At 37.1% G+C, this 20,321-nt stretch overlaps 1 pseudogene; it reads right to left on the reverse strand.

Moving 5' to 3' along the window:
* The window catches only part of LOC113048065 (plasma membrane calcium-transporting ATPase 1-like), a 30,459-nt pseudogene extending 13,613 nt beyond the window's left edge, over positions 1 to 16,846 (reverse strand).
* Positions 16,847 to 20,321: the final 3,475 nt, after the last annotated feature.

A 20,321-nucleotide genomic window follows, 5' to 3' on the forward strand; every position in this document is an offset into this window, starting at 1 on the left:
AAAATGGGTGTAAAGATGACTTTAAATATTTGACATAAAATGTCCCTGAAAATCAATTCCTATGCAAATATTGACCCTAAATATTAACAGTTCATTTCTGACCCTGGTCCACACCAAAGCGCAATAAAGCCGTTTATTATAAACATGTGCTGCAGTTAAGCCATCTGCCACTTTAAATGTTTGAGTGCTTCAAAGCAGAATGGATTCTGATTGGCTGTCAGTGTTTTTCGTCATTCATCAGCTGGATACAATTATTTTGAAATTAATTCCAACAGTTGTTATTCTGTTATTATTGTTAAAGTTGTAGTGTAGACTCCGTTATTCTATAACTTTAGAATGATTCTTAAAATTATATACATTTGATATAATCCCTTTGAATGAGGGACTCTTGGAACAGGATGAAGACTCAAAACAGGCGGGTCTTCAAATCAGATGACATTATTGGGCTCTTTGAGCACCAGCCAAAAGGTAAAATCAGAAATGAATTGCCATTTTCTTCCTGGCCTTCAGAAAAAAACTGCAAATATAGCCCTCAATAATTGTTTAAGCTTGAGAAGGGAGTCAGGAAGAAGTTTTTGCTGGGTTAGACTCAGTATGCTAACACAGGCTCTGCTGGAGGAGGGCCCACTTAAATCCCCCCTCATCTCCTCTGGGATGGCACACAGCAATGTCATTCTATCAGAGGATCAACTGGCTTTCATAAAATAGGATTAGCTGAAGATGTGCAATAGCCTCGCTGAGAGGTAGCAGGTCCTACATAGCAAACATCTGAACTCCCAAGATGGACATTTATTTGGTTTGGCTGAACTTTTGGGTAAAGTTAAGACAGGATACATAGAAAATGCTGAAATGTTACAGGGTTGTGCTGCCAAATGTGAATCAAATGTGTTTTGGTTTGTTCTGCTAGTGAAGGGTTGCGGTCTCTTTATGTCCCACCTGACAGCAGCATAGGATCCTTCTCTAGCGATTTCTTCACATGGTCAGACTCTCCAGTTAAAGAGCTCTCATCTATTTTGAGGTCGTTCCCCTGGATGAGAACACCATCAGCAGGCAGGAGGTCACCTGATGAAGAATGTATCCCATTAAAATAATTTACATTACTGTCAGCAGCTTTTGAATTTATTTCTATACAGGAAAAGGTAAATCAATCAACGCCAGTGAAATGTCAGACAGGTAGTTTTTTTTTTTTTTTAAACACTATATACACTCATTTTTTTGTATTTCCCTCTAAAAAGCAAATGAAACATCAGTGAATTTTTTTTTTTTTATGTTGGCTTACCGTATTTAATTTGTGCAACGTCCCCGACGACAATCTCAGCCACAGGGATCGGAATGACTTGCCCTCCCCGAACCACCGTAAACTTCTGCTCTTGTTCAATGCGGCTCTGTAAGCCACGGAACTGCTTCTCTTTGCTCCAGTCATTAAAGGCCGTCACAAGCACCACACAAACAACAGATAGAAGGATAGCTGCTCCTTCTATCCATCCGGCCTCAGCTTCTCCTTCATCCTCTGTTCCACCCGCTGCCTTCCCACAATCTGCACACACACACACACACAAACAAAAACTCAGCTCAGAACAACCTGAAATTGAGATGATGATCTATAAGGCAGAAGTAAATAAATAGGTTACTTACCTTTATTTTCAGAATCCGGAGGTTTATAAAAAGAAAGGCCTAAAGAAACTATTGCTGCCACTTCCAAAATGATCAATGTTACGTCTTGTAATGCTTCCCATACTAACTGAAGAAAGGTTTTTGGCTTTTTCGGAGGTATAAAGTTCTGTCCAAATGCTACATTTCTTTTTTCAATATCTGAGGGCTGCCCACTTAATCCTGGAAGAAAAGAGTAAGAAAAAAAAAACATTAATATTTTCAAGTAAATACTTCTTACATAGCAGCATACAATGCTTAATGGGTTTCTATGAGAGCCAGAATTAATGAGGAAGAAAGGACCTGTGGGCCAGCAACAGTAGTTTTTAAAGATAAAGACTTTCTGAATAAGATCAATGGGTCACAGAAGCAATATGATTAAAATTAAAGATTTAACTCTACAAATAAATAAAAAGAAATAAAGTAATTTTGTTTAGGTAAACATTTTACAAAGTTGGTCAAATCGAACAGAGAATTGTTGACCCTCTTTAGAAATTAGTTCATTTATTATTATATTATTTACATTTACATTATCGTTCAAACATTTGGGGTAAGATTTTCAAACTTTTTTTTTTTAATAAAAGGAAGTCACTTACTCCCCAAGGCTGCATTTATTTGATCAGAAATACAATAAAACCATTAATACTGTGAAAAGTATAATAATTTGAAACATGTTTACCATTTCAATATACTGTAAAATGTAATTAATGTAATGGCAAAGCCATTTTCAGCAGCCATTACTCAAAGTAACATTTCTTAAACCAATGTTGAAAATGGTTATTAACATTTTTTTTTCAGGATGCTCTGATAAAGACAGACCAAAAGAACAGCATTTATATGCTCTAGAAAATTTTAACATTTACATTAATTTGTTGAATCAATTTAGATATTCCTTGCTTAAAAAAAATATAATTGTCAAATCTTACTAACCCCAAAGTTTTGAACAGCACTGAACTATTTTTTATATAACAGTCATGTGTCTACAAGTGTCTGACAGAGCTAGTAACAATTTTAGCCATGTCTGTCCATGTCCAGGCTAAAATCTTGGTTCATAAAATAATTACAATTACAAAAGGGCTTACACTGTTTTGTATTGAATTGATTATGAGCTACTAGCACAGCTAATCCATTAATACTGGCACTACGGCAGTAAAGCGTGTGGGATTTTGACAAGATCATGAAAATGTCCTGGGTGTGAAAACTTAATCTGGGCCAAAAAGGGAATTCCAAAACTGTTAGATTCTCAGGAATCATTCAAATGCACTGGTTTAACAGCGGTTCTCTGGTTTGCCCATTTGAATAACTCTCTATATTCAAACCAAGTAATCAAAGTCATCATGGTGTGTGCATTCAGTCCACTCACACTCATGTTAAGAGACAAAAAATAAAAGGTGGCTAGATGCGGTGAATGAGCCATGTGGATGAAAAGCATGCATGAATACAATGTGTGCTTATGCATCTAGTGTCTGGGCATCAGAACGAGTGCGTGTATGACTGAACAGGATGGCTTGCCTGCCAGACCAGAGAGCAGCTTGGTCAGCAGAGCCTATTGTCATGACAACATCCTCCACATTACTCAGCAAAGCCATTGAGCTGCTCAACTCTTGCCCTCTTCCATTGAGCTGAAGGTTTCACTGCATACTAGCACTCAGTCTACAAAAGCACATTTCTGCTACTGGATTAACATGGCATTTGACTGAACACACAAAAAAATAGCTTTATGTCTGGACAACTACAGTACACTGTCTGCGAGATTTGCATGAATTCATTTGAGAGATAAGAGCATTCCTGTACCTCAAACAGCAGAGTACTAACAACTCCAGTGTCATGGCTTCAATACCCGGGAATGCATAAACTATTAAAATGTACACCTTTAATGCAATTCAAGTAGTTTTTTGGATAAAAGCATGTTCCAAACGCATTGATGTAAATGAGCTGCTTCTTGATTGAAGCACAGCTGAGAACTGCTGAAAACGAAACTTGCTGCTCCAACGCCAGTGCACTAAATCTAGGCTTGTGTAGTATGGGAATTGAGGCTGAGGATTACATTCAGTGTCCCCGCCTGGAGAGCGGGCTAAGGAGCAGATGAGTCAAGTCGTATGCCTCTGTCAAAAATGCATTTATTCTGCAATATACATCTCCATTTCATTCTTAGTCCAAATCATGCACAGAGCTATTCAGAAACATCCCTGAGAGGAAGATTAAACTCAACAGAAGGGGGGAGGGGGGCTTGACCTGCAAAAAACAGGTATTTAGATAGCTAATTATTCATTTGCATGCTACTTCACTGAGAGCAGAAGTGCCATCGTGATTGCTGGAAGTGCTAATGTGTTTTAGGTTGTGAACCTAAAACTCCTGCTAGCAATAGTTGCTGCAAAGACTCCAAGGTTTTTGTAGTTTCCCAAAGGAGACCAAATCATCTGACGACCGTTTCTACTTTCACCTGAGACCTAGAAAGCAACAAAAACACAGGCCTCTATGGAAAATAAAATGTTTTACTTATCGTCAATGCATTAAGCCATGAAAGAAATATTTAACAAGCTAGACAAGGAAAGAGAAAACACCAAATAATAAATATGCTCAATCAATTCAATATACAGGCAACAACGTATGAAAAACATCGCTGATAATTTGTTAGCTCCTTAACACATTGTTCCACTGAGCTCGTTATTTAGTATGCTGGATAAATTTTAGTTGCAATATTGAATTTTTTACAAAGATCTCATTCATTATTACCTGTAGTAAGTGCTTAAGACTGAAGGATATCTCACAAGTGTAGCCACACTTAAAGATGAAGTTGATCATTTCTGTGCCTTTAGATCGGACGCCACAATCGCCATTGAGAAAATTATTTCATAATCATTTAGCAAATTTTAACTTAATACTCTTAACGCCCCCAACTATGTTTGTCCTCAGGGTACATGAGAGGCTGGGTCATATATATTTTAGTAGCTCTTTCACTTAAAAATCCCACGAGTTAAATAAAATCTTGAGCACTCGCCTTTAAATTTGCAGTAGAAGTCCCTCGTATCGACTAGGGCTGTACATTTAATATAACTTCTAATCACGATTACAATTACGGATGCCACAATTACATAATCTTTCAAAGTGGCAATTATTCATTATAAGTTCACTTATGTTATACTTAGGGATGTCTTGATACCACTTTATCACTTTTGATACTGATGTCGCCGCTTTGGCTAGTTGCCGATTCTGATATCAATCTAATATTTATTTTATCCTTGAACTAATACTAATAATAAAAATGGAAGCACTTTGGTCAATTAGCCACCTGAAAACATCTCACTCAAATGGAGAACAAATACTTCTCAGATATATAGTCCACAACAACAGTTAAGTAAGACTTCCACCCGAAATTAAGTAAAAAAAAAAAACAACAAAAAAAACACCTACTATAGGGGTCAAAATAGACCTTTAATAAAACGTAAGTGTAAATAACTAAATTGTAATTAAATTTTATTATTTACAAATTACAATTGTAGCTAGACAGTTGCCTATGGCTTTTATTTTACTAATAGTTTTCTCAGAATTTCTCTTAATTTTATAGTCTCAAGCATTCAGAAGTGACACAAAAGAAAATTTTACTTGAATAAAAACAAGGATTAGTTTTCGTAAGTGTTGTGAAGTCCATATGTTTTTGTTGAAGAAATTATAGAGGCTAGTAATTCTAAAAAATAATAATAATAATATTCGCAAAAAGGTGGACAAAAATGAAAGATTAAGTGGATATTTGAGTTAAATTAATAAAACGGAACACTGAAACTGTAATAGAATATATAAAAAAAGATGCAGCGTGAAAACACGCTATTAACTTAATGTTATCAAAATCCAAAAAAAGTTTAACAGGATTATAAAAAAAAAAAGTGATGCACAGGCCTCATCTTGGTCTTATTTCCTTTTCCTTATCTCGGTGCCGGTCTACTGTTGTCTTTTCCCTGATAAAGTTATCCATCAGTTATGATCATTTGCAGACAACCGCAAACATGAGGTGAGAGCAAGCACGAGCGTGGATGTGGGAATGGAGTGTGCATCGCCTGTCTACGGTCTTCGCCGTGAAACATTTTTTATAATTATGTTTACGTATTCGTTAATATACATATAAAACGAAAGATATATATATTTTTTTTAAGCAGCTGGGATGGTGCCCCCCTGGGAGTTGGTGCCCGATTGTGTACTCTGTGGGAGCAGTGGTACTGGACTTTAATTACCTATGTCTATGTTACTGGACGTGTCGGCTGTCACAGTATATTCATTCCCTGGCACCAGAACTGCAGCTGATAGAATGTGCGCTGCAGCATAATACAACGATATTTCTTCAAAAGCAGATCGGGGAGACATTTTTCTGATCTACAATAAAAAAAAATCCATATCACACACCCCTCCCCTCGGAAGAAATCGCGGATCGGACTGAAGCAGCCAACCCGCTTCTTCATATAAAAATACGGCATGCAGTTGCATCAAACAATAGTATAAATATAAATAAACAACAGATTCACCCGAATAATTTGGAAAGAAGGTCACAATTCTAAAGTGAAGCCGAAAGAGGGAAGCAGTAAAAAGTAACTAGTTCAATTCAAAAGAGTAGAAAGATCAGTGGTGGGCTGATCGAGAAATGGCCTACTTACTAATTAGAAATCCCTTTTCAATTGTCAAAGCTCTTGTAATCTTGAATGACTGCTTAATTTCCTATGGCAAAGCTGAGTGATCTGATTAAGCTGTAAAATGTGTCATAACAGCAGGGCTGCTTGCCAGTGTGCTATTGTGAAGCAGAGGGAACAGGGCAGAGCTAAACTATCAGATTGCTGTGGGGCTCCGATCTTAGTTAGCCATGTAGCGAGAATGGCTAAGCGACAGGGACCTCTATCGGTGTGGCCACAATAGAATATCTAGGGAGGAAATTCTCAGACTATTATTTTATGACTAATGCACAATTCACATATTATATAAAGCTCAGGCACAGCATGGGCAATGTTCCATACAGTCTATTCAGAAAACAAAGCACACATTTTTAGGGGTCATATCTATGCTATCAGTTTGACCGCATTTTTTGAGCTGTCAAATCGAAATATACATTTCCACTGATGCTATGGTTTCCACTGACACCATGACAAAGGTATAGCTCTGGATTGCACAGAGTACAGTAAGCTTTGGTTTCAATCACTCAATATTTCATCACCTGCTAATAAAAGTCAGACCCTGAGGGCAGGAAGGGCAGGTGACAATACATATGAAAATCCAAACATGCCATACATATCAGACATGTTGAATTACCTCATTATTAAGATTGATTCTGGTGCAGTGCCAAATATATTATTCCTAATGCCAAGTGTCAGATACAGTTAATGCAGTTTAAGACCTAGGAGCAACAAATGATAACTTAACTGACTACTTTACTTCCACTTTAAGCAATTTGATTGGACAGTAAAATGGGCCATAACAGTACATAGATTTACACTGAAAGAGGAACCTGAGCCATATCTACCAGAAAAATCACAAATTTGGAAAGATTACCAACCAGAACATCCTAGCAAGCACCCATTTTCTTCAATGTAAAAGCAGAATTAATTAAGGTCAAGACACTAACACTGGAGAGGACATGTCCCTTAGGAGCTCTCCCATCAGGAATGTGTGCTACATTTTGACTTTCAATACCAAAAACGCATTACTGCTGTTCAAGCCTGCATGCTAAATATATAACCGGAGTATTCTCATGGAAAGACTGGCCAAAAGCACCCAGATGAAACAATGAAATATTGGTTTTTGGGCCTTGCGTGCTCACGCACGAGAGAATTGCATCTCAAAGAGCATGTAGAGTATTGCTATGGACATGGTGCCGTTTTAATCTGGGATCAAACTGAAAATCCCTTCCCCCAAGAGTTCAATCAAGGTCAGGCCAGCGATTAAACCTAATGTCTACAGAGAGGTAATAAACCACTGGAGCTGCAGCTGTGGGCTGCACACTGACTCTGCACTTTTCTGTATCTTATCCTTAAATACTATATACTTGCTCGCACACCCCTTCTGATGAAAGAGAGAAAGAAAAAGCGAAACAATAGGAGAGCAAAAAGGGATAAACAGGGCTGCAACAAATAACCAAACAACAAAAAAAATCCATAATGACAATAATTGACAATTGATTTTGTTTGATGTGCAATGTGGCCACAAAGAAAATCCATGTCAATAAAGCCACTTTGGACTTTTAACTGGGAGGAACAAATTCATGAGCCAAGCGGTCCAAGACTGGAAGGATTTTATATTAAATGCAGTCATAAATGTATGGTGTGATGTGTAGTGTCAGGTGCTCAGACAGATTGCATGTGCTCTTCAATGCTTACATGCTGTTATATTGCTGATATATTCTTATTGGTAAATGTTATCAATTCTAAGTTAATCGAGTGCATCCTAACAGCAGCTGTTATGTTGTTATACTTCAGTAAATCTATACATATGTTAGTCGCAGTAGAGACAATTAAAGCGATGGGCAAATAAAGAATGAGTACAAAAATATGGACAAAGAGAAAGTGTCTAAAAAAGCTATAATAAAAGCTGTAATATCCCTGCAGTAACTGCAGTACCACAGACTGTAAAATGGGATAGTAAACCCATTTGTGTTTGACATTAAGGGCTTTCATTTCAATGGTCAAACACTGAAAATGCAGAAGCTACCCTTCAATGAGGAAAACAGATCTTTGTCTCAATCAGACATAGTCTAAAATGTCAGCACACTGTCTATGTGTTGCCAGAGTCAAAGCAATGGGACAGCAGCAGCAATGCTCTCAAAAGACTGCAGATGCAGTAAAATGCAGCAAACCATTCAGGTGTAACTAATCTGCTTGCTATGGCTAACAGCTATATGTTTAGAGTGAGATGCAACAACGCTGATTAAAACCATCCAAAGAGTAGGTGCTTCCACCTCTTTACCTCCAGGAACTGCATTTCCATTTCTCTAAAGCAAAGTAAGTGCAAAATAATGATTATGTACCATCTACAGGCGATGTTTTCAGTCTGCTGCAAAGTCCATTTACGTCCCCATAAGATTCCTGGATTTTGTGTAATGCTTCAGCCCCTCGCAGTTCCATGAGAGAGCGCAGATCTTGAAGCGAGCAGCCGAACTCTCCATCGTGATTGGGCTCGGCCACAGAGTTCTTCACCCCGCTGTATGCGTTGTTAGCCATGTTTCCTGGCTACACCACGTCTCAGCAAGGGTGGAAAAATGGCGTCCCAAAAGGAGAGCTAAATCCGCAGGAGACCAATGCAAGTAGTTCCCATAAACAACTGACGTCCTTCAGAGGAGGAGGAGGATGCCCGACTGCAGGTGGCAGGACTGGGATAATTCAGAAGCCATTGTTCTCAGCCTGTGGCGTTGCTTTCATTGTGAATGAAACCTCACACAATCAGCCCAAGGAGACCTACAAAAAAAAGAAAGGAATGATTTACTAATAATAGTAATACATGCAAAACCCAAATGCATAGATAAGCAGATAAGCATATTAATTTCAAAACAAAACATTAACAGACACCTTAGGTTTAGAAATCTCTCCATCTGGCCTGGAAATAATAAGAACATACTCACTGGCTGAGTTTCAAGGTGACATGCTACCCACTTTTACAGGCAGAACTATGTGTGCGTTTTTTTTTTTTTTTTTTTTTTTTTTTAAGTAGTAGCGTGGGAACTGACCTGCCATCTTAACTATGTGAGACAAAAAAGCTTTTTTTCCCAAACTTATACAAGGCTTTTTCAAGAAACATGAAAATGCTTTGGAACTGGAAACTTATGGAAGAGAATAAAACTGAAAAAAAAAAAAGTACATTTATTATTAATATATAGATTTAACTTACGAAATGATTATCATTAATAAATTAAGCACCAACATATAAAAAGTAAGATTAATTCAGGTTTATCAGGCACTTATTTATTTTTCTCAGTCATCAGAATGTATAAACGGACCAAATATATAATGAATGCAGTTCAATTCCTTTCAGATTAAAGTATCGAACAAATATACTAATTCAATTATTACACTTGTGTGGCAATGTAAATACGCCCAATGAGACCTTGGACTGCTTGGACAATGTTAATCTATGATGTTCCATATTTTCATGTACACAAACAGAAGAGAAAAATCTATTTCTATACCATGCCCTCAAACCAAATAACATACTATCAGACTTCATTTGACCCCAATGGACAGCTTCTCTGGGATCATTTCAATAGCTAGTAGGGCTGACAGTACTTCCACTGTCCTTGCCTTTATCAGCAAGATTTAATTATATTATGTAATATTATATTATATAATCATCAAATTATAATAAAGAAATATCAGCAGTAGGGATGATCTAAACAGGTTTAAGAAGGACAAGAGGTCAAAAGCATGAGTTTGTGAAAATTCTAACTGTGAGGATGAGAAGGTGTTGTTAAGAACTCTTTCTCTCTACAAGCAGAAGTAAAAAGTGTAGTAGCCCTGCAAGACTGATTTACTAGCGGCAGCACATGCAGAGCGTGAAACAGCATGCTGCTCCGTAACAGGCTACCAGCTGGGCAATCAACTTCTCCCACAGCCAATGTCATAAACATTGCAGACAAATCTTCAGTTAAAACTACTCTCCAGGTGCAGGAACTCTGGACTTTTTATGAACATTTCCTGCACAACCAAAGATAAGTACCATAAAATACATAATTAGCATTGGCAAATAGTCTCAAGCACGTCATAGTCAACAAACTAGGTTTTATCTTTTTTAAAAACTGGAAGTGAAAAGGGAAACGCCCAACAGCTTGACACTGCAACAGCTAACTGTGCTCTTCCTTTTTGAAGTAACAACTGGTCCTAAAATGTGTCTGAAAAACAACGATGGTTTAACAGAACTTCCTGAAATGACTGTCATCTCAAGCAACCATGGTATGCATTTCATCATGCAGGTTACAAGCAAGATAACCTCTGTCCTGCACATTCAAGCTCTTTTTCTTCCAGTTATCACCTAGGAGCGACTGCTCGACCACGATGAGGGACGTGTCTTTTCTGTGCAGTGACAGTTTCAGGATGCAGAGCAGGTCACATCACAACACAACAGTGGAAAATCAATGTGATTGGATCTTTAAACTAACGGTTACTGCAATATGGTTGAGCAATTGTAATGCTAACCCTTGCCACACAAACTATAGGTCAGTTTTAGACCAGTGCCTGTGTAATCATATGTAATTATATGGTCTTTTTGACAAAGAAACCGGCATTTATAGTACGGTGTAATGCCATACATTTTGCCACCATTCTATCCTCCCTAAAACTACACTTATATATGCCCCTGTGAATAAATAGGCAAGTTCACATGAGGTCTGAGAACTCCTCTATGACAGAATTCAATGCATATGAAAGCAGTAGAATGCAGCTGCAAGAAAACCTCAAGGAAAACCCTTTCGGTCTTGGTTGGCAATTGGAGACCCTATACTGTACAAGCCAACTTCATGCTAGTCAAGGACAGAGATTCCAGGGATCCCTCTGCAGTGGAGCTGTAGGTAATGGGGTATTTTTAGCAGTATCAGACAGCCCACTCCCCATCCCCCTCGCTGGCTGTTGCTGAAATGGGTCAGGCCATTTCTATGTGGAAGGTACAATGCAGAGACACCCCACCTTCCTCATGCTACATGGCTCAGTGCACTTAAGGACACTTCACACCACCAACTGGGCACATCTACTATACCCTCAGACACTGATCCAGCCAACTCACAGCAGCCGACCGGCTTGCTGCCCACTCAACCACACAAAGCACAACTCCACAAGAAGAAGCTAAATGACACCTCCAAAATCAAAAAAGCCCATTAAATATAAAACACCTTATATTCCTAGGACCCTTTGATTTCTGTGATACAAAAACACTAATACAAATCACAGAATCCAGTCATAAAAAATTTATTTTCTGGAGAGGATTTGTGATTTTCAGTGAAGCAACGCAATTGATGCTGGTAGGTCACATGACAATTACATCATGACGAATATAGTACGTTCTAATTTCAATTCATGCTACCATATTCATACTATAAAAGAACTATTTTAAAACAAAATAAATATCTATTTAGTATTCAGTTCCAGACGCAACCTCTTGTGAATATTAAACCTCACCTTCTATTTAAACATGGAAATTTAAATTACAGAAAATATTACCATTTCGTAGGATATTATAAGTGTTAACATTTAATAAATTCACTTTAGTTAAATAAATTCTATAGAATATACATCCGTTTTTATTATTAAAAACCTTTAAAAGTGAATTTATAAAAAATTTCACTGAAAACAGAACTTCTGAAAAAATAAGATTTCATAGGGTCCTAATTCTGTTTTCTTAGATGAGCACACAGTAGGGAAAAATATTACATGCAAACAGCTACATACTTAAAAGCTCAGTGCTTTTTATGTTCTCACCAGGACCTAAGGCAGCATATCTAAAGAAGTGATTTTCAAAAACAGGAGCCTTTAAGTTGATTGTTATGGTTGCCATTCACAGCACACAAGCCAGCCATTTGCTCCGACCCCTGCCTCCATGTCTGACACTCCACAGTAAATCAGGGATGACTCAAACCATTAAAGTGATGGGATAATGGGCTTGATGAGGCTTCAGAATTTACATTTGCTTAACTCATTGAACATCACTTGGTGAATGGATTTGTCCATAACTGACATGACTAAAGCTTCTGTTTCTGTCCAAACACAATCCATTTCATATTTAGATGCACACTTTTTAAAAGACAGCACCTGTAAGCAGCAGTCACACAGTACCACTTACACATTCCTTTGTGGGGAAATGGGATTTCACTAACTGTTTAGAGCATCAAATTGACTGCATCAAAACAAATAATAAATCTGATTGCAAATCAAATTTTAATGAGAACAGAGCCTGAACAGCAATCCTTCATCCGCTTAAAGGTGGTAATTTACCCCAGTCATCAGAGGTTGGAGAAAATAACAGTGTACACTGTTCTTATTTACAGCCCTAATTTATATTGCAAACCGAAAGCTGATTTACCCCTAAGATGACTTTTATCTCTGTCATTGATGTCTGATTAAGGCATAAACCATGATGCTAGAGTAATTAAATTGCAACATTATACAAATGTACTACTTAATAGCACAGCACTCTATTTTTAGCTGTTTATAATAGCTTATGAGGGGTTGAATGTCACCTCAGATTAATGTGACACCAAAGCAGTGGCCTCTTACATAAACAATACTAGAGAGAGGGGCTAAGTTACCATCTTTCCATTCCAGTCAGCATGGAAAACATTCACATTTACTTGGGCTGCACAATTAATCTAATCGCGATTACAATTATGGATGCCATGATTACTTAATCGTTCAATTTAGCAATTTATCATTTATCTTAAGTTTTTTTTTTTTTTTTTTAGTATAACATAATACCATTCATATTTTTCTTTTTATAGGTCGAATTTAAAGAAGAAATCGATCCGATGTTTAGTTGACATTTGAGGCTTAATACTATAAAAATAAAAAGGCTGGTCCGAATACCGTTTTTCGAGTTTCAAGGCTTTGGTATGTGTAAGATGGTATGTCTTACGGTGTAAGAAAGGCAAGAATCGTGTTTGTCTGTCCGTTTGAATTTTTGTCAAGAAGTGTTCATCCAATCGACTTGACGCATGGCGGGTGTGTTGCTGAGGACCCAAGGGAGTGCAGCGTCACATTTTGGTGCAATATGGACACGCGACACATTCAGAATGAATTAACTTTTAATAAATGACAGAACAGTGCGGGCAGGGCTTATATGCTCCGACAACGGACACTGCACTAGTGATACAAAACACACAGGTCTGTTATGAGCAATACTTTTAATAGACAAATTATTATTAGGCCGGGTTACTGTACTTTTTTTAAGACTGCCGTATTAGCAAGTATTTTCAAAGCAAATAAAGTGCAAGTTTTTATCATTTGAAAAATTATTGATAAACAAGCCGGATAAAAGCAGTTCTTTTTTTGACACCAGTAATAGACTATAGGCATACTACTTACAGACCTCAGATGATTTTTCAAACTTTGTGAGGCCAGTTTCAAATCTATGAAATGCCATTCAAGACATCATTCAAACTTTATTTGCGCACACACTATCAAACATTACTTTAAGGGCTTTCACATACACCATCATAGCTTTCACACGCACTATCAAACTCTCTCTTATTCACCACTATACTACCTCTCACAGACTATCAAAGCTTTCACACACTATCAAGCTATCTATCGCACACACTGTCAAACTCTTGCCCACAGACTATCAAACTCTCTCGCACACTCTACCAACACTCATTCACACACGCATCAAAATTCCTCGTGCACACAGGTCCAGCTGTTGTGGCCAGTTTCAAATCGCATGTTAGGTACACTGCCTTTGTCTTGACCTCATTCAATTTAAAGTGCTCCCACACAGCTGAGGTATTCGGCCATTTTTGTCTCCTCTTCCAGATGAACAGAATCGTGACGTTCACTCGTGGGCGACTCATATTCAAGGGCGAATGAGAACCATTTCATGGGAGATGACAGGTGTTAAAAAAAATTCACAAAAAAATTGAAAATCGAAAGCCAACCCACTGAATAAATATTTGAATAATCGTATATTCTGGTCCAGAACTAATGCACTAGCATCAAACGATGGTATAAACATCATTCAATATAAATTGTGATAATCGTAATTAATAATCACAATTTCAAGGGGAATAATCAACAATTGAATAAGAAAACTACTAAACTTAAAATAAAAAATCTAAATGGGAGGGGGCTAATTCTACACTAAATATTTAATAACAATAGCAGCATCTAAAAGATGCTAAAATAACACTATTAATATATATTAAAATATAAACATGACAAGACTAACTGTAACTGTCATTTGAATGCAGGCTTCTTCCCACTGTGACCTAATAGCAATTCTACTATAATGCACTAGAAACTGAATATTTTATTGCATTTTAGTATCTTGGTCAAAACAAGCTATTAAATCTATAACTAGGCCAAGCTATCTTTTAACAGAGACAGGTTGACGCTCAGAAATTGCAATGATTACGATTTTGTTCAAAACTGACAGTATTTAGGGTACTCCATATTTGTCTTGGAGAATTTTTTTCTCAGGAATGACATCACACGTTCCTTACAAACACATTTTAGAACTCAAACCCCTTGGGTATTGATCTACACCAAAAAAGGTCAATGTACGCCTAATGCATTTTGTGAAGATCACTTACAAATACATCCTTACGAATCAAGTTAGAGAAATCGGAATATACAACTGTATATACAACTATAGACTCAAGGTCAAATTCAACACTGTTGTCATATACAGCGAGGTATTTATCAGGAGCTATAAAAGCTTGAGCAAAAGCAGCAACATGGCAGCGAATGATGTACGCCAAAGAGTAACAGACCCCACACGCTATTTAAACCACACCGGGGTCTATCTAGAAATTCTAGGTGTCCTATTCAGTTTCAACACATTAGGCAGACAGTAGACAAAAGTCCGCCGATTAGGTTGGCAGTATTGTGTTTTGCACATCTGCTCCTTCAAATACGATGAAGGCAAATTTGACGTGTCGCACAGCGCTTGTTCCAGTCCTCATCCCGAGTCACACGACAGGAGGAATTAGGACTGTATACTACAACTGTTGACACGAACGCTCCAAGCTTAAAGGGACAGTTCACCCAAACCGCAAGAAAATCACTAATGTTGTCACACACCTTACGGAGTGCAGTCAGCCAGTTTCCCCATACAATGAAAGTTAATAGAAAGGCACGCGGGTTTTGAGCAATATTTGGGGAGTAACGTTAAACGATGACCAGAGTGACATTTTAAGCTTTTTGAACGCTGTCTTAAACGGTTGTTGTCAAAGACGCATCGAAATGCGATAAATGACGAGCAGATGAGGTTAACGGGTCCAAAAGCAAGTTGACAGCTGAAGCGTCTTCACATACATTTGGCTTTAGCCTGCTAGCGGTCTCATCTCAAGTCATCCTGTCAAAAAGGAGTGTAACGTTACTGGTTTGGTCTTGATTATGACACAAGACCAGCATATGTTACCTTTCTCAAAACTGAAACGGTCTCCGTCGCAATTCAAAACAGTAGTCTTCGTGTAAAACCCTAAAAATACCCGGCTAAAGTCACAAGTCACCGACCGTCAAACTGATAGAGACCGTCGCTTAGCTGAAACAAGTTAACGTTAGCTCGTTTGGCCGCATTTCGCTAGAGCGAACCGTCAAGAAACGCAATGTAAAACAATCAACTGTCGCTTCGTGTCAGAAATTAAAATAAAAAAACAGTAGTTTCACCTGAGTTATAATGCTCTTATCGCAGGGACCCCACGAACGACAGTCAACGGATCTGTAAACGGTCACAGCGCGAGCCTTTTATTTGGCGGCTTTCAAAAAAAACATTGACGGCGTTTAAAATAGCATTAGGGTCACGCTGTCTAGGATAACGTGTCAAAAAACACATAAAATGTTTAACCTCATTTTTTATATATATCGTAAAGGATGTTAAATATCCAAAGCACATTTGTTATTTTTTTATATCATTATTTCATAATAAAATCGTGTTATTGTATTAGTAGTATTTATAAAACATAAGCAGTGTCGCGTCATCGTATATGTAGAAACGCGAAGCGTGCGGTCGAAAACATTTCGCAAGCTTCATACGTAAAAAGCAACTTTCCAGCGTGCACTACACATCATCCCTGCATCTCAACATGGTGCGGTACATTAAAACCCCATTGATTTTCCACACACCCCTCCCCTTGCAGTGACAAAAGGCAGGTGTGGGTTAAAAACGCACAGCAGCCTGGTTACCTTCTTGCTCCTTTCTCTGCCTGCTACCAACTAGCAGGAGTTGCCTAGCCAATTTGGCTAGCTGATAATAACGCAAGCTAACGGACAGCGCGGTGAATGTAGACAGTCAGCGGAGAGGAACCGAAATAAAACGGTGCATTTGAAACGCGCCAGTAACACAAACATGCATGTGAGAAATGGTGAAATTACCCTCACAATGCTCTCCGAACGGTGCCTCAGAGATCCCCCTCACTCTCTCGGTCTCCCTCGGACTCACTCTGCAGTCTATCTAGCTCCTCCAATCTGCAGAGAAATCCCTCCCACGGCCGCGCGTCGCTTGAGACATGTGACGCGCGTCAGGAGGACGGCCGCTGACATGCAGGAGGATCCTCATTGGCTGAGACCAGATGTCAATCACGCTATGCGCACTCTCTGCCCAGCGTTTGCTTGTATTAACATAATTTATAAAGATGTTCCTGAAAGCGGTTAGGTGTAAAATAACTTGTTCCGCTTCGTGATTTATTTTAACTTAAGAAATGACACGCTTTCAGCACGAGCCGGCTCTGTGAGCCCCGCCCACAGTCACGGACGAGTCTTCCCCGCCGGCTAATTAAACCTGACGTCATTTTTTCCATGACGTTTTCCATTCTCTCCTCGATTCTGATGTGTGTTTGATTCGAAGTGTGTAGAAACAACTTGCTACAGCTGATCTGAACCGGATTAATGCTTTCTGCAGCCTGGATGCTCGCTTTCCCAAGAATATGAATTAAACATTTGTCATTTAGTTAATATAGCACTGTTGGTCATTTGAATCAGGTTGAGGTTATCACAAAGATAACCAGACAGACTGTGCAAAACATTGTGCAATCCTCTGTTCTTTCTTTATCATGTTAATGGAGTGAACTTGCATCACCAGCATTTCTCTCTCTGTGTATTTTCATCAAACCCATTGCCCACTGAAGCACTTGTTTTAGCAACCAGTCTGGCATCTTTCTTTAAAAATTGCAGTACAAGCCCGGAGCATTTCTGTGTGACAAACATTATACCAAGTCCTCATGTCAGGGACTACATGTATCAGTGCAGTGGCCAATTAAAATCCTTGGTTAGGTTAAACAAAATCTGTAATAACATAAAAATTCTTACGTTGCTGTGGTATCTGTCATTTTGCATACAGAGACCACAGCTTCCTTTAATCATGATACAGATCATGGCATATCCTGTTTCTCGGGTGGATTCCTGCAAGTCTTGCAGTGTAACAATCTGATCTAATCTATTACAAATGTGATTAAATATTACTGATTATGAGAGTTAATTTTCCAAAACCACTGCCTAACTCTAATTCAACTAAAGTACAGGTGAATGATCTGTCAATTAAACCTGAAGCATTAAGGCTAAATATAAGAGAACATACAGCAAAATTAGCAGCTAAATATTTCAAACATGTTAAATTACCAGAAATTATACTGAAACAAATTATTCATCATTTGTTAATTCATAACTGCACAATGTTACCAGAAAACTGCTTTCTCACACCTGACATCTAAAATGTGCTGAGAAATCCCCTTTACTGTTTGTGGTTTCTTTCTTCACTGCCTCATTTTTGCCATGGTAACCAATGTTGTCATTTGTTTACCATGGTGCACTTGAAAGATGATGCCAAAAGTGGAACTATGTTGTGGGTTTCCACATGAAGGTCTCAGAAGAAGCCGCATCACAATCTTCATTCTTTTCATTCTTTTGATACCTTTCCACTAACCTTTACACGCATTCATTTGGAGTTTTATTTAAAGTGACTGCATATGTGACTAATATATATATATATATATATTATATATATATATATATATATATATATATATATATATATATATATATATATATATATATATATACATATATATATATATATATATATATATATATATATATATATATATATATATATATAAACATATATAAACACATTTATATTTATATTATATTTACCATTACAGAAACACACACACACACATACATATATTAAAATAGGTTAAAAAAATTGGTAGTCACCAATACTTTTAGATTAGGGCAGCTGTGGTACAAATCTTACATTGGGTGGTGGTCTAGTATTTGTTAGGCACAGTACACACACACTGTTAAATAATAATAATTATTATTTCAATTAAATTGAGTATAAAACTTAGCTGTGTCTTCAAGGTTTTCCGATTTTAAGGAATTCTGCTGATTAGGCGGAAGATCATTCCACTATGATGAGGTTCATGCTCTCACCTTTGTGTTTAACCCTTTATAGACTCTTCACCATCCAGTAGCTATAATTTTCTGGATACCCAATGACCAGGACAGCTCCTGGATTTACAATCACACAAGGACTGCTGTTCAACCTGCTGGGGAAAAAACAGACAAGATCTTTCCACCTAATGGGTTTTATCATTAACAAGAAGGACATCACTACACAAGACCCTCTTCAAGCATTGGGTTTTGATATACGGCAAAACTTCGACTTTTTAAGACCATGTAATTTTAACTTGAGTTACGCAAAGGCTCAAAGGTTTGCTAATGTTCAATCAGATAGTGTGGTGCGGGGAGGGGAGGTGTTAGTGTGCATTGCTCAGCTTTAGTGCAAGCAGCTTGTAAATGTGGAGCATGTGATGCATATGTTTGCTGTAGGTATCTCTGGAGTATTAGCCCGGACTGCTTTAGTTTGCACCATATTTACTTTTAAAAGTAACATATAGCCCTTGCTTAGACACAAGAGGCTGACAAACAAGTCTCCTCTCAGACTTCCAAAGCCTCTGAAGTGGAGAGAACATGAATCCTATTTTTATTTGTTCCAGTTTCCACTTCTGAGATTTTTATTTGGAGCCTCTCTCATCGGTGGCACAAAGTGACGCCTGGCCCTTGAGCAGATGTCCCAGCAGCGCACAGATGTGCAAGTGCAGCCATCTTTTTTTTTTTATTCCTTAAACATATTATCTTATACACAAATACATACAGTTTGTTCAACAATTCACTAAAGTTCAGGATTTTAAGGTATGTTTTAAAATTTAAAATGCACATTGGACTTTCCATAAACATAGAACCACAAGAAAATGTACAGTAAATTTACAGCTTAATTGGTATTCATTATATTTTAAATTATATTAACATTAATACAAATACATAATTAAAACATATAATACTATATTCTATTTTTGTCTGCATAAATTAACATACAATTAATTAAAAAGTTATTGCATATTATATTATTATTTTAAGATGTAATATAATTAATTAGTATTTCAAATACTTTATTACACAAAAATATGCAATTAATTATACACAATTATTAAAAATATGCAGAATTGTTATATATTTTTTTTAGAAATATAAGTAATAGTTCTTACATTTTTTAGTATATATATATATATATACATTATATATATATATATATATATATATATATATATATACATATATACATATATATATATATATATATATATATATATATATATATATATATATATATATATACATATATACATATATATATATATATATATATATATATATATATATATAATTTAAAACAGACAGAAGACAGACAGACAGACAGACAGACAGACAGACAGACAGACAGACAGACAGACAGACAGATAGATAGATAGATAGATAGATAGATAGATAGATAGATAGATAGATAGATAGATAGATAGAAAGATAGTTTATATAATTATATGTTGATCCATCTATCTATCACAAATACTAATGTAAGACCTTGCTGGACAGTAGTCCACACAAACTGTGATGTCAGAAGAGGGAAGTTTGTGGCGGTGTTGCCTTTTATTAAGATCTGAGATA

This window comes from Carassius auratus, chromosome 29 (assembly GCF_003368295.1).
Source record: "Carassius auratus strain Wakin chromosome 29, ASM336829v1, whole genome shotgun sequence".
NCBI lineage: Eukaryota > Metazoa > Chordata > Actinopteri > Cypriniformes > Cyprinidae > Carassius > Carassius auratus.